General features: G+C 36.1%; 1 pseudogene; it reads right to left on the reverse strand.

The window, feature by feature from the left end:
• LOC134326286 (zinc finger protein 850-like) overlaps positions 1–25,879 on the reverse strand; it is a 226,344-nt pseudogene that overhangs the window by 133,625 nt on the left and 66,840 nt on the right.

Below are 25,879 nucleotides of genomic sequence, written 5' to 3' on the forward strand. Positions count from 1 at the left end.
GCAACCTGTGAAGCTCTGGTAAACTCCATGCCCAGGAGAGTTAAGGAAGTTCTGGGAAATAATGGTGGCCACACAAAATATTGACACTTCAAGAACTTTCACTAAGGGGTGTACTCACTTTTGTTGCCGGTGGTTTAGACATTAATGGCTGTATATTGAGTTATTTTGAGGGAAGAATAAATTTACACTCTTATATAAGCTGCACACAGACTACTTTTCATTGTGTCAAAGTATCATTTTGTCAGTGTTGTCCCATGAAAAGATATACTTAAATATCTGCAGAAATGTGAGGGGTGTACTCACTTTTGTGATACACTGTATATACGTATATACAGGAGTTGGACAAAATAACTGAAACACCTGGTTTTAGACCACAATAATTTATTAGTATGGTGTAGGGCCTCCTTTTGCGGCCAATACAGCGTCAATTCGTCTTGGAAATGACATATACAAGTCCTGCACAGTGGTCAGAGGGATTTTAAGCCATTCTTCTTGCAGGATAGTGGCCAGGTCACTACGTGATGCTGGTGGAGGAAAACGTTTCCTGACTCGCTTCTCCAAAACACCCCAAAGTGGCTCAATAATATTTAGATCTGGTGACTGTGCAGGCCATGGGAGATGTTCAACTTCACTTTCATGTTCATCAAACCAATCTTTCACCAGTCTTGCTGTGTGTATTGGTGCATTGTCATCCTGATACACGGCACCGCCATTGGATGCACATGGTCCTCCAGAATGGTTCGGTAGTCCTTGGCAGTGACGCGCCCATCTAGCACAAGTATTGGGCCAAGGGAATGCCATGATATGGCAGCCCAAACCATCACTGATCCACCCCCATGCTTCACTCTGGGCATGCAACAGTCTGGGTGGTATGCTTCTTTGGGGCTTCTCCACACCGTAACTCTCCCGGATGTGGGGAAAACAGTAAAGGTGGACTCATCAGAGAACAATACATGTTTCACATTGTCCACAGCCCAAGATTTGCGCTCCTTGCACCATTGAAACCGACGTTTGGCATTGGCACGAGTGACCAAAGGTTTGGCTATAGCAGCCCGGCCGTGTATATCGACCCTGTGGAGCTCCCGACGGACAGTTCTGGTGGAAACAGGAGAGTTGAGGTGCACATTTAATTCTGCCGTGATTTGGGCAGCCATGGTTTTATGTTTTTTGGATACAATCCGGGTTAGCACCCGAACATCCCTTTCAGACAGCTTCCTCTTGCGTCCACAGTTAATCCTGTTGGATGTGGTTTGTCCTTCTTGGTGGTATGCTGACATTACCCTGGATACCGTGGCTCTTGATACATCACAAAGACTTGCTGTCTTGGTCACAGATGCGCCAGCAAGACGTGCACCAACAATTTGTCCTCTTTTGAACTCTGGTATGTCACCCATAATGTTGTGTGCATTGCAATATTTTGAGCAAAACTGTGCTCTTACCCTGCTAATTGAACCTTCACACTCTGCTCTTACTGGTGCAATGTGCAATTAATGAAGATTGGCCACCAGACTGGTCCAATTTAGCCATGAAACCTCCCACACTAAAATGACAGGTGTTTCAGTTATTTTGTCCAACCCCTGTATATAGTATGTAAGTTTCAGTTTTGAGAATAAAGTTGAAATGATTATAAGAATAAAGTCAAAAATATTTCGAGAATAAAGGTGAAACTATTATGAGAATGAAGTTGAAATATTATGGCCAAAGAGTGGTTGTTTGTATTGTACACTTCCACCCACATGACATTATGACTAAACCCGTCAATGCAACCATTTATAGCGATGCTGATCGGCTTTAGTTTATCGTACAAGTCCATAAGGCTCGAATTAAAATACTGGTGATGACGCAGACACCAAGCACACCGGTGGCGCACGTTCTTCTAAATAAATACAGTTTATTGCAAAGCTGTTTCATTGTCCTTTTACCAGGGGCGTCGTAGTGGGGTGAAAAGTGGGACTGAGTTACCAGGGTCCCAAGTCGGGGGAGGGCCCTTGAGGAGTCTAGAAAGAGTCTGGACTGAGGTGGAGGGGGCCCATGGGCACTGCTTGTGCATAGGGCCCAGAATTTGGTGCTACGCCCCTTACTTTTATTCAAACAAATTGGTGCTGATGTGCCAGGAGATCATGAACATCTCTCATTTTAACACAAGAAAGTTGCTATGGCCATAATATTTTGACTTTAATCTCAAAATAATATCAACTTTATTCTTGAAATAATATCAACTTTATTCTCAAAATCGAAAATTTTCTTTAAAGTGGCCCTATTGTATTTTATGTCCATATCATGCACCCCTATTTTTCAGTCCCTTGACATGCAGTGTTTAAGATATTTCATTTACTTACATTGGTTTGAGAAGATCAGTTCAGATGATTAAACAGGAAGTTGAAGCTGCTGATGAAAGAAGGACAGGTATAAGTACAGAAGGTAAAATAGGTGTATTATCAAATGATATAATTGCAAATTACTGTTTAAAAAGATACACAGTGGTATCAGGCAATCTACCTCATGTTTGACATCTGTACTATATTTGATCATTTAATTGATAATGAAGTCACTTACTTCAGGAAAGTGAAAATTTGGATGACAGGCAAAAAAGATAATAGATAGGATATTGCAGTTGTAATTGTATATGAGTCATAATTATTTATGTTTACTGTAGAAAAAAACAGATATTTAATACATTGAATGCATTTAATTAAAAACAATTCTCAGCAGTAAATGAACAATTACTAAGCAATAAACAGTTAAAATGTATTATAGTCAACTAAGGCCTTTAAAGTAAATGTGTAAAATATTCTGAACCAAATAAATAAGAGCAAAAGATACACTGTACTGATATTACTGTAATATTGTATTTACTAATCTAACACATTGAAAGTAATCGCTATTATATATCATTGTATTAAAAAAACACACTGTCATATAATTGTATTCCATAAATTACACGTTAAATTAATTAAAACCTTTCACTTGAAACAAAAAAATATATAATACAATTTTAAAAAATAATATATGGATACTTAATGAGTTAATGCAATTTAAATAGTTTTCATATTTTTTCATTGACATTTTTTTATTTAAGCTAGATAAACCCAATTAATTTCTTGTTAAACCCTTGTCTTTTTGTAGTGAAACTTCATTCAGTAACTTGACTATTCCTTTCATGTCTCTTTTCTCTGTCCTTTCTTCCTCCTTCCCTGTCCCCAGAAAGCTGAAGCCACCTTTTTATGTGTTTTTCTATTTCCCCATCCGTTGCGTTTGCAGTGAAACTGTTTCTCCTGACAGCAGCTAAAACATATTGGAAAACATACATAGTATACAAAAAGAACACAGTGTATCAGGTATATCTACACTGTGGCTACATTGTATTAAAACAACACCATCATTGACCATTTTGTCAGGTACACAGAAGGTGGATGAGTGAACTAGACTCAGGAGTGATAAACAATTATAGTCTAAAGCTCATTTGTTTCTGCACAATTTATCAGCCCCTCACATTCTGCTGTAACGTTTATAACATCTATGGTAGGGGTATATGATAAAATGACACCTCAGTGTATATAAATATTATTTTAGTGCTCATTTTGTACAGTGTACTGTATATGTTCCAGTATGTATAAATATGTAAAATATTCTGTCTTTTACCCTGCCAAAACAAAGTCTTTTAAAACTTTTAAATTATGAATATTAATTAAAAAAAAAACCTACCCAAGATTATATCTTTCAGTTTGGTCGATTTAAATGGAATTTTTTCATTTGCTCCTGTCCAGTTTATTTTTTTTGCCAGGTCATTTGTTACTGTTTTTTGCATAATTCTCCAAACAGTTTCCTTCACAGTCATACCTCCAGAAACACCAAAACACTCAATCTGTAAAAGAAAAAAAAACATTATTTTTTTATTTCAATAAACTGAAATTAGGAATGCGTAAATTTGACAAGTTTCTAAGATCGCCAAATATAATCCAAATTATCCCTAATTAACCCAAATGTAATCCATACTGCACATTCACTGAGCTAAACTGCACACAGAAATGGGTGATTGTCTGTTACTGCACCACAGTCAGTATACATACTGTAACCAAACGTATTTGGACACTTAACACCACACACTACACACACACACACACACACACACACACACACTTTGACAAACACCCAGGACACAAAAGCAACAGTCTAATGGCACTTTAGCAACCATTTTAACATTATTAGCTGCATATTATAATTATTTCTTTTAATGCAAAACATTTTACAGCTTTTATAGAAATATAAACAAATGCAATGTTTTACATTTTCTAATGTTGTGCTCACTAATAAAAGTCAAGAAGTTTTAAGTAAAAAAAAAGTTATCTGCTCTTAAACATAGTAGAGGGTCACTTAAGAACACACCATGGTTAAGTAAATTGTCAAATTGTATCTTTTAAAGGTACTATAACAAAGTACATACATAACACGTAAAATTTAACATAGAAAGCACTTACTAGTCTCTTCTGAAGATCAGAGTCTGCCTTGAGGTTAATGTCAAATTGTCTGAACTGGGATTCGTTTGCAAGTGGAGCAGTAAATTCCTCAATTTGTTTTGGATGATTTTTTCCTAATGCAATTGTGATGGACCTAAGTAGGCCTAGCATTTCATTTTGTTGTTGTCGCAGAATCTCTAATACAGTTAAAATTTCCCTCCTGATTACTGTTAGTAAAAAATAACTTACAGTTAATCATTTCAATTTCTAAATACACACACACACACACACACACACACACACAAATTGTAAAACTACAAAGTGCTTCTATATGGTAAGTGGAGCTGATAAAATGGACAGTGAGTGTAGAAACAAGGAGGTGGTTTTAATGTCATGGCCGATCAGTGTATATCTACTGTATATACACAGTATATATATTATATATATATATATACACACACACACATTTACATTACATTTTCAGCACTTAGCAGACTCCCCGGCAACCTTCAGATTACTAATCCAGTGCCTTAACCACTAGGCTACCACTGCTCTCTCTCTCTCTCTCTCTCTCTCTCTCTCTCTCTCTCTCTATCTCTCTCTCTCTCTCTCTCTCTCTCTCTCTCTCTCTCTCTCTCTATATATATATATATATATATATATATATATATATATATATATATATATATATATATATACTGTATATATATATACTGTATATATATATATATATATATATATATATATATATATATATATATATAATTTATTGGATATTGTGAGTATGTGACACTTACCTGCACATACTGGGCTTGGTTGTTCCTGAACGGTTTGCTGGTGAATGACTGGAGGTATTAAAACTGAAGTGACAGGCCTATTCATGTCTGGTGGAGTCACCTGTGGTGCCTCTGCAAAGTGAGGCCTGGCTCTTTTGGCAGGAGGTTTATAAGCTTTCTTTTCACCTTCACTTTCACTGTCAGATTCGAGAAATCTTCTATTTATCCTACAAATTAAAATTTATTATTTATTAAGTACATATTTTCAGTATTCACGTATAATTGAACTTACATAGTAGACATACTACTACATACACATTGCTTGCAAAAACAAAATGTTATACAGTAACTCCAAATACAACCTGTACACTACAGCAATTACAGTGTGGCCATTGAACCATATATCTTGTAATGCATTTTTCTATGTGCCCCTGAAACATTAATCATTATAAGAGTACCTTCTGATTCTTTTTTTTACAGCAGGTACATTATCTTCTTCTGCTGTCTGTAGATCTGACACAATTTCTGCTCTTGGCAGCTTGCTTCTAGCAGCTTGGAAAGACTAATAAAATAGAAAAATATATGTAAATTATGTGGACAAAGATTCACTATATATATATATATATACATATATATATACAGTGTATCACAAAAGTGAGTACACCCCTCACATTTCTGCAGATATTTAAGTATATCTTTTCATGGGACAACACTGACAAAATGACACTTTGACACAATGAAAAGTAGTCTGTGTGCAGCTTATATAACAGTGTAAATTTATTCTTCCCTCAAAATAACTCAATATACAGCCATTAATGTCTAAACCACCGGCAACAAAAGTGAGTACACCCCTAAGAGACTACACCCCTAAATGTCCAAATTGAGCACTGCTTGTCATTTTCCCTCCAAAATGTCATGTGATTTGTTAGTGTTACTAGGTCTCAGGTGTGCATAGGGAGCAGGTGTGTTCAATTTAGTAGTACAGCTCTCACACTCTCTCATACTGGTCACTGAAAGTTCCAACATGGCACCTCATGGCAAAGAACTCTCTGAGGATCTTAAAAGATGAATTGTTGCGCTACATGAAGATGGCCAAGGCTACAAGAAGATTGCCAACACCCTGAAACTGAGCTGCAGCACAGTGGCCAAGATCATCCAGCGTTTTAAAAGAGCAGGGTCCACTCAGAACAGACCTCGCGTTGGTCGTCCAAAGAAGCTGAGTGCACGTGCTCAGCGTCACATCCAACTGCTGTCTTTGACAGATAGGCGCAGGAGTGCTGTCAGCATTGCTGCAGAGATTGAAAAGGTGGGGGGTCAGCCTGTCAGTGCTCAGACCATACGCCGCACACTACATCAAATTGGTCTGCATGGCTGTCACCCCAGAAGAAAGCCTCTTCTGAAGTCTCTACACAAGAAAGCCCGCAAACAGTTTGCTGAAGACATGTCAACAAAGGACATGGATTACTGGAACCATGTCCTATGGTCTGATGAGACCAAGATTAATTTGTTTGGTTCAGATGGTCTCAAGCATGTGTGGCGGCAATCAGGTGAGGAGTACAAAGATAAGTGTGTCATGCCTACAGTCAAGCATGGTGGTGGAAATGCCATGGTCTGGGGCTGCATGGGTGCAGCAGGTGTTGGGGAGTTACATTTCATTGACGGGCACATGAACTCCAATATGTACTGTGAAATACTGAAGCAGAGCATGATCCCCTCCCTCCGGAAACTGGGTCGCAGGGCAGTGTTCCAGCATGATAATGACCCCAAACACACCTCTAAGACGACCACTGCTTTATTGAAGAGGCTGAGGGTAAAGGTGATGGACTGGCCAAGCATGTCTCCAGACCTAAACCCAATAGAACATCTTTGGGGCATCCTCAAGCGGAAGGTGGAGGAGCGCAAAGTCTCGAATATCCACCAGCTCCGTGATGTCGTCATAGAGAAGTGGAAAAGCATTCCAGTGGCAACCTGTGAAGCTCTGGTAAACTCCATGCCCAGGAGAGTTAAGGCAGTTCTGGGAAATAATGGTGGCCACACAAAATTTTGACACTTCAGGAACTTTCACTAAGGGGTGTACTCACTTTTGTTGCCGGTGGTTTAGACATTAATGGCTGTATATTGAGTTATTTTGAGGGAAGAATAAATTTACACTGTTATATAAGCTGCACACAGACTACTTTTCATTGTGTCAAAGTGTCATTTTGTCAGTGTTGTCCCATGAGAAGATATACTTAAATATCTGCAGAAATGTGAGGGGTGTACTCACTTTTGTGATACACTGTATATATATATACTTTTTTTTTGTAAATATTTTTAAATCCAGATATATAGCATATATGTCACAACAATGATTTCATAACTAGTGATTATTTAGTTGTAGAAATGGGGTCAGAACTGGTTATATGTAATGTATTATGTATAATGTATACAGTAGCAAATTATTAAATGTGTTGGAACAGACCTTTAGAAACAAAAAAAAATACACTTTTAAACCAAGCAGGTTTTGTCTAAAGAACAGAGAATCCATTTAGGGACTTGAGTTAAAGTAAAGGACAAAGTGCTGTAAAGAATTTTATATATCTTTTAAAGCCTCTGTGACACATACGGTAGCACAGGGAATTATGGGTTAATATAACAATGTCAAGCTGCCATTACTGGTCATGACTAGGGCTTTAGGTCGGACAGTCCGGTTTTTCAGCTACCAGTCTTCCGCCCACGCAACGCTAGGACGGACACTTATTAATCCTTCTTTTGGAGTGAACTGGTTACATTTTTGATCAAAATTATCTGTCATTGGCTACATGTCAAAACAAATGCTTTGTATTACATTGGTTTAACAGCCTCATTTGACTGCGTATAGTGCTACCTATCGTGGCTCACCCACCACTGGCCAATCGCAGAAGGTCCGCCCTCTAAATGCTAGTCTGTGATTGGGTGGTTGAATTTCGCCCGCCCGCTCTGTTCTGCATACACCTCTACTTGGGTCAATTAGTAAACTTTTGGAGGCAGCGAGGAACAGACTTAAATATCAAAAGTAGACACAACATATGGTGAGTAAGACAGTAATTTGTTTGTTGTTATCTTGCTTAAATTGGTCAAAAACTGTGTTATATGGGTTTGGGGGTGTATTGTCTTCCTTTTTGTTTAAGTAGTGTTACACTTACTAGTGTTACACTATGCTGTTCATAGTCACATGTACATTTTGTGACACACCTCAAATTTTCAGCGGCAGGCTGAGAAGGGTCCACCACCCAAATATTACACAGTCAAGAGAGGCTCTGTGGTCAGAAACCGACCAAAATTAAACTGGTACTAAATAAGTATTTATAAAATGAAATATTAACTTGTTGGCCTATTACACTCACTTACCACGTGTATATAGAACATGGACAGCAAATGCATCCCAGTCTACAGTTGGTACTTCTTTGGAAATTACAGCTGCCCTCATTCTAACCCTATTTTTAAATTTTGGCCATCTGCATATATCATTATTTACCCAGTTGTCTGGTACAACCTCTACTTCCTTTGTTGTATTAAATTCAACAATGTGATACATATCTGTATAACAGACAGGAAAACAGCATAAAATATGAATTTAATAGATACATATTATTATATTTTTACACAATAGATATATTCCAGCATTGAGCATGTACACAAAAATATTTATATCATATGCAATAAACATTAACAAAATCATTAACAATAAACAATCAGCAGTAATGGCAATATAAATGTATTTACATATTTATGAGAACTACAACAAAGATTTATACATTCTATTATTTACCTGTACTAGTTCACAAAGTAGCATATGAAAAGTGAGTAGTGAATATTTAAGTTGTGGACCTTAACAAGTGATTCTGTATAATTCAAGTATGCATTTATTTAATGGATGTTTAAAAAAAAAAAAGTTTAGGTGTTTGATGCTGTACAATTTGTATTCAAACATTCTAGGTAACATGAAGCAAGGGAATTGCTACATATTTTTGATGAAGAGGAAGAAGTACATATTTCTGTAAGCTGTCACTGACAACGGAATATTTGAGTTCAGGAACCAAACAAGAGACTGTATAGATTCCAACATCACTAGATTTCATTGGATAATGAAAAAAAGGTTCTCTGCACATGAAATTTTGATAAACAAGAAAAGTGGTTCCCTCACTGACAACAATATTTAAAACTAATGAAATGTCACCATTAATTCTCACACAGTTGTCCGGTGCTACACATCTGATGTATATCTTGTTTAGACATATTTGTTTGTACTGCTCAGTCACTGATGTAAGATCTGTTGGAACTGGACCATTTTGGTGTTTCTTTTTGCACATTCCAACATGAGTATCAACAGTGTCTTCAGTCAAATTACTGTCCATTTCAGACACCCGTCTTACAATCTGAGATACAGAATTTTTGGGATTTCTGATGAGTCTTTTTAGTTTACTCAAATAATTTTCAAAGGGAAATCCTGAAAAGATATCTAAATGGCCATGCACTTTCACATCATTGCTTAAGTGAACTAGACTGTGTACGTTGTATACTAACTTATCAGCCCCATAAAGCTCACTGAAATGTTCAACAAACAAATTCAATAAATTGTTAGCAAAATCAACCATTTGAACACTCAGTGTTGGACATGCTAAAATATGTACAGCCACAGAAAGCAACATAAAATTATTGTACATCTGAGGGTGTACACTGTCTTTGAGAACTACCGGCCCAGTGTATAAGAGGAACTGACGAAACTCAGTTGCCTTCCACCTGTATCTGTCTTCAAGTAATCTAGGTTTCCTAGCAAATTCTGTCGGAATGAAAGGTCCAAAACTGACAAGATGCTTAGAAATTTCAGTCACTGTCCTAGAAGACATTCTACAGTGTAGTGGTCCATTAGTCCATTGTTCTAATAAATTCCGTGTAACACCTAAGCAAACCAAATGCATGTAGTCATGGGGAAACTGAGATACCATTCCTACTAATTCTTGGAAAGGAGAAATGCTAAGATGATGATCTTGATCTGTCATTTCCCAGAAACTTTCATCTGTTCTCAAAGCTGCATGTTTTTGTGGGAAAGTCATTCTATGCTGAATATATACACCTGACTGGATACATTTAACACACCCAGAATAACCTGTGTGGGACTTAATACCCTTGACAAAGGCTCTTGCTGGTGCATCACAGATAACTGCACTCACTTTTAGGAACAATCGTTTCCCATTATGCATAAATCCTGATTGTAACTGTTTCAGCTCTGCAACAACCTCTCCCAAATAATCAGTTAAAGATGTTGGCTTTGAAACTCCACCATAAAGAGCTATTAGGAAAGGCTGTCTATGTAATTCATGCACTAGTCCTAAGACAGGCCAAAGCTGGTATTTAGAGCTTTTGAAAAGTGGCAGACCATCAATGTTTATTTGCATTTTAAAAATGTGGTTGTTCTTTACATGTGTCCCAAATCGCATTAGAAATGACATTAAGGTGGTCAGAAGCCCAAAGTAGTGATAGACCCCTCCTGCTTTCCTTTGAATCACATACTTTGTCTTTGTCCCAAGTAATGTCCTAGCGTCCTTTGGCAAGTAAGGATGGTGAATTCTAAGAATAGACAGGAGGGCAGAAAGGGCAACTAATGTTACACCAAATTGTACTGCCCATTTTGCCAAGGATGCAACTAGATCAAGCCTGTGGTCCTGTCCATCAAAGTCATCCTCACACTCACTAACTGAGTCTTCACTGAATTCATTATTTAGATCATCATGACCTGAGCCACTGTGAAGATTTTCACATTCATTGTTTGTGTCAGGGTCTACTGGCATCATTTCATTTATGTCAGTGTCAACATTGCTAGCTCTATCAATAGCTGTAAAAAGGGTCTCATCCTGCATTTGAGAAAATAATGTTTTTAAACGTTTTGCTACATGTTGACGGGATTTACGTCTCATATTTGAAGCTGAATTGTAATTTGTCATGTGAGGCTCCATGTTTGTGTCTCTCGCTGCAGCAATCAAAGACAATAGAGAAGTATTTGTACACCATCACCAGGATCTGAGAAAAGTCAATACACTTTGTTTCACATTTTATGTTTTACTCAACAATGTTCATGTTTGCACTGAAAGCTGTTATTCTAGCGTACTAACAGGAAAAGCAGTGAGGAAAATATTGTAATGATGTTTGTAACTAATGAAATTAGTTATTAATGTGTTATTTAATGTATTTACATATCATAAAATATCTACTTTATACACTCATCAAAAGTCTTTGGACTTTTTTGTGTTATCCCTTACTGTTTCTGTTTTTTTTAAGAGGCACTGCATCTAGAGAGGGCTGAAGTGCTTGTTATGTTTTAAAATATGAAATGGTTTAAAAAAATAGTTGCACCAAGAAAGAATCAACCTACAGTAATGAAACTTGGTATGTAAGATTGACATGGTGAGGAGGACATAAGAATAATTCCAGTTTCACGCTCGGCAGTGCATGTGACGTCAAAAGGAGGAGCCTTATCGCTGTACCTGACTACGCAAGGTCATCTTGGTGCATGTGCTTATTTTTCCCTCCCGACTCATGCTGTTATGTTGGTTGCATCTTTTGTAAGCAAAGTTAGTCTTGGTGAAGAGTTCAAAAGCAATTGAAAATGTGTGGAATGCTATTGGACATGCTATGAACACTCCATCCCTACCACATAATCTGCAGGAATTGCATGAAAATATTTGAGTTGCACACTATTTGGAACCTCTAAACTCCATGCCGAGACATTAAATATTTAAGCATTTGTTGTTCCTGGTGACCGTTATCTTCCTTCAGAATATTATTCAATCCTACACTTCCTCCTGGGTGCAATATTTTTATGGTGATGGGTGTTATTTCTAAGTAGAAAACTTATTTTAGAAATAATAATGTATGTTTTTGTAAACATCTTACCAAGGTCAGTGTTGGTCAAATGACTCCGGAGTGCACAAAGAGTAACTGCAAAAATGTAAACACTTAATTAGTTCAATCGCTCAGTCAAGGAAATCCATAAAGACGTGTAAATATAGGCTTTAGACATGATACTGTGCTTTGTCTTTGTAAACATGTTTTCTGGATTAATGTATGCCAGCCAATGACTGTAAAAAGTTTTTGTAATATTGTCTACTGCCAAAAAGAGGGCGCTAAATCCAGCCTTTTAAATACATCACACCCCTTACTCAAAGGAGAAGGATCACCAGCTCCATACAGCTGTAGCTGTGACGTCTTCCCTTAACGCCGGCACAGGTAACTAATGTAATCGTTGTGAAATCGTGTGTTTGTAATTTAACTTAGCTATGTTGTTAGATGGTTTATATCGTATTCATAATAATAATGTTACCTTTAGATGTATGTTTTAAGTTATTTCTGATAGCCTTTTGCTAAGTATTGCTGGCTATACAGTTAGCTTAACGTACCTACCAAGTTAGCCTTTTTGGCTAACGTTAAAACATAACTATAATTAAATTGTTAATGATAAAAAACACAAAATAATTTGATTATATCTATTGTTCTGTTACTACAATATATCAGTATTATTAATATAATGTTTTCGTATGTTTTTTGTCCTAAAGAGCAGCTGTTAACGTTATCTTGAAATCTTCAGTGAATAACTGAAAAAGATAACGGTTTTTTATTTAATAATAATAATAATAATAATAATAAAACATTCAACTTATATAGCGCCTTTCATAATACCCAAGGACGCTTCACATAGTAATTACAGTCAAGAACAACAATTTAAACTCTACTACATGCGTGAGGAGCTCCTCACACTTGCCTTCAGGTACCTTTTATATTGAAGAAGTGAAGTGATTTTGTGTGACACCACCATGTATTAACGTTAGAGAAAAAGTTACAAATCACTTGCCAGTACGTACACCTGGTTCAAGTCAAACAAGCTTATCAATCGACTGTAAAATACTTTTACACATACATTAACAACTATTAAATTGTATTTAAAAATTGAGAATACTGACTTTTGTTTGTCTAATAGTTTACATGTTTATGTATTTTGTAACAGTGAATATGAATTTATTACAGTTCACATCTGCGCTGAGGTTGCATGGTCCAGGTTTTCAAGAATGAGTTCACTACGGATGAGCTGCGCACGTCTCCAGGTAATCTATAAAGAGCTTTTTTGGTGATTTTTTTTGTGGAACAGTTTAATTAAGCATCGATAAAATAAGAAAAAGCCAACTTTTAACTGAAGTAAATTTTTTCTGAGGTGTGAAAGGCCCTTATCATGAGAAATAAACAACATTTGAAGTGATGAAAAGTAACTTCAAAAATTCACACACAGCGAGTTGACATGATTAGTACATGACATGGCTTTTAATGCACTTAAAGGGTCAGGTATGTGGATGATCCATGAGTAAAGATTAAAAGCAGTGAATGAGTTCTATGTAAGTGTTAAGGAGGCTCTGGGACATCACCCGTTCCCAGCTGGGTTAAAACTGTTCCTTGGCGCTTGATGGAAAAAGCAGTGTGGTGGAACTCTTCCTGTCAGAAAGCAAACTCAGACAATTATTTTTCAATCACAAACATCAGTGATAAAATTTTACAATAATCTCAGGGATAGTTTATATAATGCTCAAAACATGTTATTTTGGCTTGTTCTTTTACTGCGTCTGTGCAGATATCCACATCAAGGGGTCTTTTCCCTAGCATGTTGACCCTACTCCATGCTAAAGGGCAGACACATGTATACATGCACACAATTCTGAGCTACAGTTTGTAAACTATGTTGCTCGTTGCCATTCATAAAATGTAATAAACATAATAAGTTGTATTTCACACTCACGTTTGTTATGATCCCACCTTGTATCTAGGGGTATGTGGGACCAATAACGTGGCAATTTGCTAAAACCAAAAGTCAGAGAAAATAATAAAAGTTTTTTATTTACAAAAGAGCCATTAAAATGCTATGTCACAAATGCTAAAATTGTTGTTCTCTAGTACCAAACTGGACGGCACCAAATAAATCAACAGAACATAACACTGTTCTACTCTGAGTAACAAGACAGATAGCTACAAAATAAATGAAAGAAACACACAAACCCTAAGCTTCCCTGTAGATGCAGGTAAAATACCCAAACTGAAGTATTTCCTAGCAGAAGAGATTAAAACAGCTACAACTAAAAACACAGTGCATGGGTTGACACCAATCCCCCCCCCCCCTCTCTCTCCATCTATCAGCCATCTTGATTTCCTGCTTTTAAATGGTTGCCTCCCCAGTTACTCCAACCAGGACTCTCAGTGGGCAGCTAATTCCACCTGATTTGGCTGGGGTAAAGAAAAAAAAAACAGAACAGTTGTACATACAAACATATACAGTGTATCACAAAAGTGAGTACACCCCTCACATTTCTGCAGATATTTAAGTATATCTTTTCATGGGACAACACTGACAAAATGACACTTTGACACAATGAAAAGTAGTCTGTGTGCAGCTTATATAACAGTGTAAATTTATTCTTCCCTCAAAATAACTCAATATACAGCCATTAATGTCTAAACCACCGGCAACAAAAGTGAGTACACCCCTAAGAGACTACACCCCTAAATGTCCAAATTGAGCACTGCTTGTCATTTTCCCTCCAAAATGTCATGTGATTTGTTAGTGTTACTAGGTCTCAGGTGTGCATAGGGAGCAGGTGTGTTCAATTTAGTAGTACAGCTCTCACACTCTCTCATACTGGTCACTGAAAGTTCCAACATGGCACCTCATGGCAAAGAACTCTCTGAGGATCTTAAAAGACAAATTGTTGCGCTACATGAAGATGGCCAAGGCTACAAGAAGATTGCCAACACCCTGAAACTGAGCTGCAGCACAGTGGCCAAAGATCATCCAGCGTTTTAAAAGAGCAGGGTCCACTCAGAACAGACCTCGCGTTGGTCGTCCAAAGAAGCTGAGTGCACGTGCTCAGCGTCACATCCAACTGCTGTCTTTGAAAGATAGGCGCAGGAGTGCTGTCAGCATTGCTGCAGAGATTGAAAAGGTGGGGGGTCAGCCTGTCAGTGCTCAGACCATACGCCGCACACTACATCAAATTGGTCTGCATGGCTGTCACCCCAGAAGGAAGCCTCTTCTGAAGTCTCTAAACAAGAAAGCCCGCAAACAGTTTGCTGAAGACATGTCAACAAAGGACATGGATTACTGGAACCATGTCCTATGGTCTGATGAGACCAAGATTAATTTGTTTGGTTCAGATGGTCTCAAGCATGTGTGGCGGCAATCAGGTGAGGAGTACAAAGATAAGTGTGTCATGCCTACAGTCAAGCATGGTGGTGGGAATGCCATGGTCTGGGGCTGCATGAGTGCAGCAGGTGTTGGGGAGTTACATTTCATTGAGGGACACATGAACTCCAATATGTACTGTGAAATACTGAAGCAGAGCATGATCCCCTCCCTCCGGAAACTGGGTCGCAGGGCAGTGTTCCAGCATGATAATGACCCCAAACACACCTATAAGACGACCACTGCTTTATTGAAGAGGCTGAGGGTAAAGGTGATGGACTGGCCAAGCATGTCTCCAGACCTAAACCCAATAGAACATCTTTGGGGCATCCTCAAGCGGAAGGTGGAGGAGTGCAAAGTCTCGAATATCCGCCAGCTCCGTGATGTCGTCATGGAGGAGTGGAAAAGCATTCCAGTGGCAACCTGTGAAGCTCTGGTAAACTCCATGCCCAGGAGAGTTAAGGCAGTTCTGGGAAATAATGGTGGCCACACAAAATATTGACACTTCAGGAACTTTCACTAAGGGGTGTACTCACTTTTGTTGCCGGTGGTTTAGACATTAATGGCTGTATATTGAGTTATTTTGAGGGAAAAATAAATTTACACTGTTATATAAGCTGCACACAGACTACTTTTCATTGTGTCAAAGTGTCATTTTGTCAGTGTTGTCCCATGAAAAGATATACTTAAATATCTGCAGAAATGTGAGGGGTGTACTCACTTTTGTGATACACTGTAGATGCATTTAAAATAACACTCAAGTTTGAAAATCAAAAACTGAACTGTTGGGCCTCTGAACAGTACTGATCATGTTCCTTTTGTAGTGTGTGTGCTTAGTTCTTAACCTGCTGTAATTTCAAGATCTGTGTCTTTTGCCTCAGATGTGACAAGTTAATTTGTGGTATTGTTTAACATTGCTTTTTTGTCTAATGTTTTATGTTTTGTTTTTTTTCAGTGAATTTTGAATTTTACATGGTGATCAGCTGCATCCTATTATCATCAGCTTTCCTGCTACTGCCATGGGGATTACTCTTAAAGTTTCAAACTAAGCATGATATAGTTGTGTTCATTGAACTAAGAGTTTATAGCAAACAATTATATTGTGCCCACATCAATATATAAATACATATGTGTACTTTGTAGCTGTACACTTTTAAAGATTATGGCTTACAAATTAAACTGTCCATCATTATCAATTACCAGATATTATTTTCCAACAAGAGAGCCACTGTTGGCTGAACCTTTTTTTTTTTGATAGACTAGTATTCTGAACCTATATACCTATATAATATTCTCTCTCCTTCCACCATGTCAAAAACTGTATATAAACAGTAAATTCCAATGTCGACAGTGTGTATGTATGTAGTGTGTGTTGGGGCAACAAATATGTGAAAATGCCCAGCAGTGCGTCCTCAGAAGCAAGATAAGTAAGCATGTTAATTAAATTTAATTGAGTTGGGTTTATTTATTCATAATACATAAACAATTTTGTTTTTGCACACATTAAACTTATGGTGTCAAAATATATAATGCATGTCCTATAATAAAATAATGTATCCATATTTCTTAAATGTTTTGTGGTCTTTTGCATAGTTCAGCTTGCCAAAATGTGCACAACTGCTGTGTGTTTAATCGTTTTATGTTTACATGGTTTTAATATGGATCATAAGAAAGGAACATGGATTGAAGGAAAAACTTCAAATTCATGAAAAAAGTTCTGGAAAAACTGAAACTCATAAAGTGCATGTAAAAGCTTTTTTAGTTTATCAAAACAAAAAAAAGCTATCAATGCCATTTTCATACCTCATTTCCTAAATGACTATGTGCATCGAATAGCCAAGACCAATGCAAGAGGTTCCCGTAAGCCATTTATTTATTAAAATTGTATTTAGTTATATAAACATATATGGTTTGTTAAGCACCTAGAAACTTTGTCAGTGTGAGCCATGATGATTGCAAAAGACAGCGAGTAAAAGGTTCTTTTACATTTATTCCAGTGTTAAAGGGAAGTTGCAAGCTTGCTAAATAACTTCAATATCTTCAATTTAAAAACAATCTCTGATCAGTGCATGGTGCTAAAACTTGGCAATAGCATCGCCTCAGTCAGCCGACAGTGCCGACATGCAGTCGTAATCGGGCCAGATTTGGGGTGCCGCAATGTAGCCGAGTCTCAGTCAGCCGACTATGCCAACATGCAGCCGTAATCGGGCCAGATGCGGGGTGCCGAGCCGACAGACAGCCGACACTGCCGAACCGGAGCCGGAATCGGCCCAGATCTATCTTGCTAGCTGGGCAGTTACTCAAAAAAGTAATCCATCACTCATTACTCATTACTTAACTAAAATGGTAATGGGATTACTTTACTCATTACATCCTGAAAATGTAATCTCGTTCCTCATTACTTTACTTTACTTTACGTTACATTCTAAACCCAAACAAATACTGTATACTGGAATCACATCTACAAACAAATTCCATTTATTTACTTTATTTAGTTTCAGAAAAATCCTCTCTTGTGCAGAGATGTGCCTGTGTTTGTTTCTGCTTTAAAACATACACGCCATAAACCAATCAGATTTAACATCATTAAACGAGTTTATTCCTTAATTATTTGTCCTTATACTAGAGGAGCGACTCGGTTCCTTTAGTTCATTACAAAGAGTCGTTCAATAGAATCGGTTCGTTCGGGAACGACTCATCCCTCATCACAGTAACTGTAATGTCATTACAAATATGTAACTGTAACGCGTTACATGACTTCGTTACAGATAAAAAGTAATCACGTGACTGTACCGCGTTCCCCCCAACACTGTAGCTGAGAGATACAGGGCTAATGGAGATGTTTTACTGCTAAGCTGCTGTTCAACTCCAGTCCAGTTGGTGACGCTGGTGCGTCTTAAGTTGTTCTGCCAACCGCCATTAAACATCATAAGAAGAACAAGAAGCTGCTGTTTGTACTGTAGAGCCTCATCTGTAAGTAAAATATGTATTTAATTATAACCCTTATATTTAATTATAACCACATTCTAATTAATAATAAAACTAGAGTTCATAATAAAACATCACTGTGAGGATTTGAGGAGCTTTAACACACAAACTATTAGCTGCTCCGCTAACTGTTAGCATCACACATGATTCAGTACTGATGAACCGATTCATTGAACCGATGAATCAGTGGATTGTAACGGATTCAGAGTTTATTCATTATTAAATGTAACATTTTGATATAAACGCGTCACATTTTCAGCTTTGTTTACAGTTTGTAATGTTTGATAGAAACAGCGAGTTCTTGTAGCTTTGTTTACAGGTTGTTTTACAGGTTTATAGTAAAAGTTAAAAGTATTAGTACAGCACTGTTATTGGGAGTGGATGAGAAACTAGATGTAAAGAACATCAGACTTCATCATTTCACTTTGGGCCACAAAACCACTTCCACCAAACTCAAAGGGTTGTTTCCCAGACAGGGATTAAGGCTTATAGTCCAGGACTACATTTAGCTTTAAATAGAGAATCTCCATTCAAAATGCTGTGTAGTCTAGGACTAGGCTTAATCCCTGTCTGTGAAACCAACCCAAAAAGTTCTATTAGAAGTCTTTTCTGTCTGATGCTGCTCAGTCCCACAATAGTTTCAAAATTTTCACCCTGTTTACAGCCTCACAGCATTAAAAATAAACTGTTAAAGATAATTTTCCTGGATTTCTCTTTAAGAGGGAATAAAGTACATTTGTCTATCTGTCTGTCTGCCTGTCAGATCTTTTAATAATGCAGTCAGCAGAAGAGGGACACGTCACCCCCATAGATCTACAAAATGAAGGATTCCAAGAGAAACTAATAAAAAAGGAGGAGGAAGAAGATGGAAGTTACTTCTGTAAGTAAATGTGGAGCAATTTGCCATGTTAGTACAGTACAGTGTGGTTAATATAGTAGAAATAATAAGAAAATGTGGATAGTGGGATTAGAACCTGTACTGTACCGTACTGTCCTGTGTAGAAGTGCTGATACTTCCAGTCTGGATTAAATCTAAGTAGTATTTATTTGTGGTAACTAAACCCACAACCTTCAGTTTCCTCCAGTTGTTGAGTTTCTTCTTCACATATTGATGAATTTCAGGTGAAGGATCTTTAATCCCTGTGGAACACGTCACCTCTGAGGAACACCTCACCCCAGAGGACCAACAGTGTGGAGGTTTCCAGATGAAGCCTGTGAAGAAGGAAGAACCTGAAGATAAAGATGAACTCAGTAAGATATTTTTTATCTTGAGTAAAATAAGATTTGGATTGAATAGAATCAGAGGAACCTGGGATGAAGCATCATACAGTGAAAGCTTGTATTGTGCTCATGCAGATCAGTGTGAGCAGGAAATGATGAATGCAGGATGAATCACGTTACAGGACTTTAGCATCAGATCTCAGTTTAACAATTACTAACAGTATTTATTATTTATAATGTTATAAATGTATTTGATTATTTATAATGTTAATAATAATAAATGTATTTGATTATTTATACTGTTATAAATGTATTTGATCATTTATAATGTTATAAATGTATTTGATCATTTATAATGTTATAAATGTATTTGATTATTTATAATGTTATAAATGTATTTATTATTTTTAATGTTATAAATTTATTTGATTATTTATAATGTTATAAATGTATATTATTATTTATAATGTTATAAATGTATTTGATTATTTATAATGTTATAAATGTATTTATTATTTTTAATGTTATAAATGTATTTGATTATTTATAATGTTATAAATGTATTTGATTATTTATAATGTTATAAATGTATTTATTATTTATAATGTTATAAATGTATTTGATGATTTATAATGTTATAAACGTATTTGATTATTTATAATGTTATAAATGTATTTATTATTTATAATGTTATAAATGTATTTGATTATTTATAATGTTATAAATGTATTTATTATTTATAATGTTATAAATGTATTTATTATTTATAATGTTATAAATGTATTTGATGATTTATAATGTTATAAACGTATTTGATTATTTATAATGTTATAAATGTATATTATTATTTATAATGTTATAAATGTATATGATTATTTATAATGTTATAAATGTATTTTATTATTTATAATGTTATAAATGTATCTGATTATTTATAATGTTATAAATGTATTTGATTGTTTATAATGTTATAAATGTATTTGATTATTTATAATGTTATAAATGTATTTGATTATTAATAATGTTATAAATGTATTTATTATTTATAATGTTATAAATGTATTTGATTATTTATAATGTTATAAATGTATTTGATTATTTATAATGTTATAAATGTATTTGATTATTTATAATGTTATAAATGTATTTGATTATTTATAATGTTATAAATGTATATGATTATTTATAATGTTATAAATGTATTTTATTATTTATAATGTTATAAATGTATCTGATTATTTATAATGTTATAAATGTATGTGATTGTTTATAATGTTATAAATGTATTTGATTATTTATAATGTTATAAATGTATTTATTATTTATAATGTTATAAATGTATTTGATTATTTATAATGTTATAAATGTATTTTATTATTTATAATGTTATAAATGTATCTGATTATTTATAATGTTATAAATGTATGTGATTGTTTATAATGTTATAAATGTATTTGATTATTTATAATGTTATAAATGTGTTTCATTATTTTCTGCTTCAGAACTGAACAAGGATTTTTGCTGTCAAACGTCCTCTGGTACTGTCAGTATTAACACCTCTCTCAGTCCCACACAGGAAGAAGGAAACGTCTGTTCACAGTGTGGGAAGAGCTTCAGGTACCAGTGTGAGCTCAAAATACACCAGCGCATTCACACTGGAGAGAAACCGTATCAGTGCTCACAGTGTGGGAAGAGTTTTTTTACACAGTCTAGTCTCAAAATCCACCAGCGCATTCACACTGGAGAGAAACCGTATCAGTGCTCACAGTGTGGAAAGAGCTTTAATATACAGATTCATCTCAAAACACACCAGCGCATTCATACTGGAGAGAAACCGTATCAGTGCTCACAGTGTGGAAAGAGTTTTAATCGACAGGGTAATCTCAAAACACACCAGCACATTCACACTGGAGACAAACCGTATCAGTGCTCACAGTGTGGTAAGAGTTTTAGCAGTCAGGAATCTCTCAAAAAACACCAGCGCATTCACACTGGAGAGAAACCGTATCAGTGCTCACAGTGTGGAAAGAGCTTTAATATACAGAGTAATCTCAAAAAACACCAGCGCATTCACACGGGAGAGAAACCATATCAGTGCTCACAGTGTGAGAAGAGTTTTAATCGACAGGATACTCTCAAAACACACCAGCGCATTCACACTGGAGAAAAACATTATCTGCATCCGGAATCAGATACTAACAGAGTCTTTACTAGATTTTAATTAACAGAGTTTGTGCTGTTAATACAGTTCATGTGGTAAATGTTTACTGTTTGTTTAAGAGTCATTTGGTAACTGATGATGATTCATTGTAGCGGTTCGCTAAGTGAAGCGATTCGTGCACGAGAATGTAGTGGAGCCTCCTGAAGTTTATTTCATGCCTTTGGATGCATTGTGGGTATGTTTATTTGTTAAAGACGTTTTAATTGATGTTTATTAAGAGTATTAGTTGATTTTGTATTACATGCTTGAATCAGGTTAGCTCATGATGCATTAAGTTAAATGAATTTGCACATGTTGGCTTATTAGTATTGAAATGCATAACTTGGAATAATATGCATATGGACTTTAAACTTAAATATCATTTAATATTCATGTCTTGATGTGCTGAAGTTTATAAACGTGTTGTTTTTACTTCTTGTAGTTTTACCCTACTTCCAGTTTGCCATTAAACAGAGTTGAACTAAACATCTTCTACAGCGTGGTAATTGGTGGAGGAGTTATCTATCTGCCAGTTTATGCAGGGCGTATAAAAGTAGCGGAATAGAGTTAATACACCAGCGCATTCACACTGGAGAGAAACCGTATCAGTGCTCTGTGTAAGAAAAGCTTTAATATACAAAGTGACCATAAAATACACCAACGCATTCACACTGGAGAGAAACCGTATCAGTGATCTCAGAGTTTTAATCAACATTGTCATCTCAAATTACACCAGCGCATTCACACTGGAGAGAAATTGTATCTGGACTCTGTAAACACTGTAATACACAGGAATCAAACTCAGATGATCAGATTGTAAAAGGTCTAAGAAAGAAAGAACAGAGTTAGAGAAGCATGTTGGAGAACTAAACATGACATTAGAGGAACTGCTTGGAAGAACGTCTAAAGGACAACAGCCTGCTGTTCAACTCCAAACATGCCATTATTTCAATTTGCCAAACTTAATGACCCTTCTGTAAATGGTTTAATGTGCACAGTGCTGCTACTGGCTTGTTTTTCTTTTCTACAATGTAAGTTCAGACCTTCAGGTTCATGTAATTTGAGGTCTGTGTTTTGTTCATTCATATGAATGCTTTCCGTTCTTGCAGGAGTGTGGATTTACCTTCCACTTCAATACTGAGGCGTGTCCAGCCCTGTCCAGTCATTTTTATCCATGTTAAAAACTTTAGCTTAGTTAAAGCAAATAAAGACACATTTAAAATGTTCATCTTTTATTACAGGTTTAAAGTTGCATAGTTGACCCATGGTAAAAAAGAACCTCACAGTTGGGTTTTTGTAACAGCTCAGCACAGTGGTCAAACTGCACAATTCATTACATTCTGCCTTTTCTTTCCTGCATACCAAAAACAGTCGCCATTGCAGGTTTACAAAAACACTTGGGAGAGAAGAGCCATAAACACTTTCTAATGTTTATATATTATACAAATGAAATAATAAGCGTATGTAGTCCACTGCTATTTAACATAATGATTAATGAAATTTTTTCTCAAGTAGAACAAAATGTAGGGAAATCTTTATATGCAGATGATGGAGCATTGTGGGTTAGAGGCCGCAATATAACAAATACCAATAAAAAAAGTACAAACAGCTGTAACTGAAGTAGAAAAATGGGCAAATAAATGGGGATTTAAACAATCCATAACAAAACCGCAAGTAATCTGCTTCTCAAAAAGACGCAAAATTACACCAATCTCTATAAAATATATACGAACAACCTCTTCAGCAAGTAAAGGCTATTAGATTAGATTTCTTGGAGTTTGGTTTGATGAAAAACTAACATGGCGCATACATTTAGATAAAGTTAATAACAAATGTAAAAAAATCAACAACATACTACAATGTATGGCAGGGCAGGACTCGGGAGCAAGTAGAAAATCAATGCAAAATATTTAAGCACTCATGAGAACAGTTTTTGATTATGGATGTGTAGCTTATATGTCAGCAGAGTCAAACCTTAAGCAACTAGACACATTACAAGCCCAGGCATTGCGAATATGTAGTGGAGCATTCAAAACATCCCCATTAGCAGCAATGCAGGTGGAAATGGGACAAATGCCACCAAGAATAAGAAGAATTAAGCTAATGATGACATACTGGGCTAATCTACAGGCACAATGGGATACACACCCTGTTAGAAATATAACAAGAAATTGCTGGAAACACAATAAGACAAATTATAAAAGTTTTGGATGGATTGGAAATGCAAAGGCAATAAGCATGGGATAAGATAAATTGCAGTATAATCCTACAATATCAATATCCCCCATTCCTCCTTGGTTATTCCCCTTGCCAAAGGTAGAGCTTTACATTTAGAAAGAATTAAAAAACAAATCCAAACAAATTCTTGCATGCGACATAGTACAAAACTAAAATAAATATTTTTTATTTAATTCTGTACTTGTGTTTACAGATGGTTCTAAAGACCCAAAAACAGGACTTACAGGTGTGGCAGTGCATATACCAATAAGTAATTTACATATTAAGAGAAGGACATCAGACCATCTGGCAGTATGCTCCATATAATTATTGGCAATACTTTTAGCACTACAATGGATAAAAAAAAAGGGACATTTTTCTTTCGGACAGTTTTTCAGCTCTGATAAGCATAAAGTATGGTAAATCCTCAGCCAGGACAGATATTGTTAACAAAATATTATATATGTTACACAATTTGAAAGATAAAGGTATATCCACCAGCTTTCTGTGGGTTCCTGCCTATGTAGGAGTAGAGGGAAATGAAACAGTAGATATGGAAGACTGGAAGACATTTGTACAATATTCAAAAACAGGTAGGAGCAGGGAGGATGGCAGGTTCTAGAAGAAGAGAAGAAAACATAATCACACATGTAAGAATAAGAACCCGAAACAGTAGAACATATACTCCTCAATTGTAAGCAATATAGTACCAATAGAACACAACTGTTTGAATCTGTACAGCGGGCAAAACATAATGATCTTTCATTATCAGGACTCTTAGAAAAGAGGTAGGGAGGATAAGTTATTACATCAACAAGTTCTTAACAGAAACAGGTCTAGTGGAAAGAATCTAACAGAAATGTAGTATATTATTATTTTTTGTCTCCCTCATTCCTTCTGTACAATGTCCTGTTCCAAACACAAAACAATAAGTGGCGGTAATGCACCTTTAAGCTGGTATGCCAACCGCCAATAAACACAAAAGAAGAAGAAAAAGAAGCAGTGAAACTGATCTGATCCTGTTCTCTCTCTCTCTCTCTCTCTCTCTCTCTCTCTCTCTCTCTCTCTCTCTCTCTCTCTCTCTCTCTCTCTCTCTCTCTCTCTCTCTCTCTCTCTCTCTCTCTCTCTCTCTCCTTTAGTTCAGCAGAAGTGAAACTGATCTGATCTCTCTCTCTCTCTCTCTCTCTCTCTCTCTCTCTCTCTCTCTTTAGTTCAGCAGAAGTGAAACTGATCTGATCCTGTTCTGTTCGAGTGCGGATCTGTTCCGTGTCTGTGTTTGTAGTTTTGTTGATAATTGAAGTTGATGAACGCAGGTGAGTTTATACATTTCCACACTTCTGTACATTACTGTGTATTGTTACTTTATGTAGTTCAGATTGTTGATTTGATTTAAACACACTTGTTTTGAACAGAACACTCACGAACTAAACCAGGAAGTCTTGGACATTCGCCTGACATTCGAGTTTCTTTCGGCTCGTTCTCGGCTAATAAACATCCAAAAATGAGTGAAACTGCATTAACTGATTCTGCAGTAAACAAGGAACAAACTACAATCAAATATGTTTAAAAGTTTTTTCTGTAAATGTTTATTTTCTGTTATTTTGTAAATGTGAGCTTCATCTGAGTTGAAATGATAAGGAAGTGCTAAGGGAGCGTCTACAAAATGCATGAAGCCGAGGTGTAGTTATTACCCAGTGGCATGTACCATTCAATACAACTGTATAAAGTCCTACAGTATGGGTACAGTAACAATATATAGTGTAACAAATTCCAAAATCAATAA

This window comes from Trichomycterus rosablanca, chromosome 14 (genome assembly GCF_030014385.1).
Source record: "Trichomycterus rosablanca isolate fTriRos1 chromosome 14, fTriRos1.hap1, whole genome shotgun sequence".
Taxonomy (NCBI): domain Eukaryota; kingdom Metazoa; phylum Chordata; class Actinopteri; order Siluriformes; family Trichomycteridae; genus Trichomycterus; species Trichomycterus rosablanca.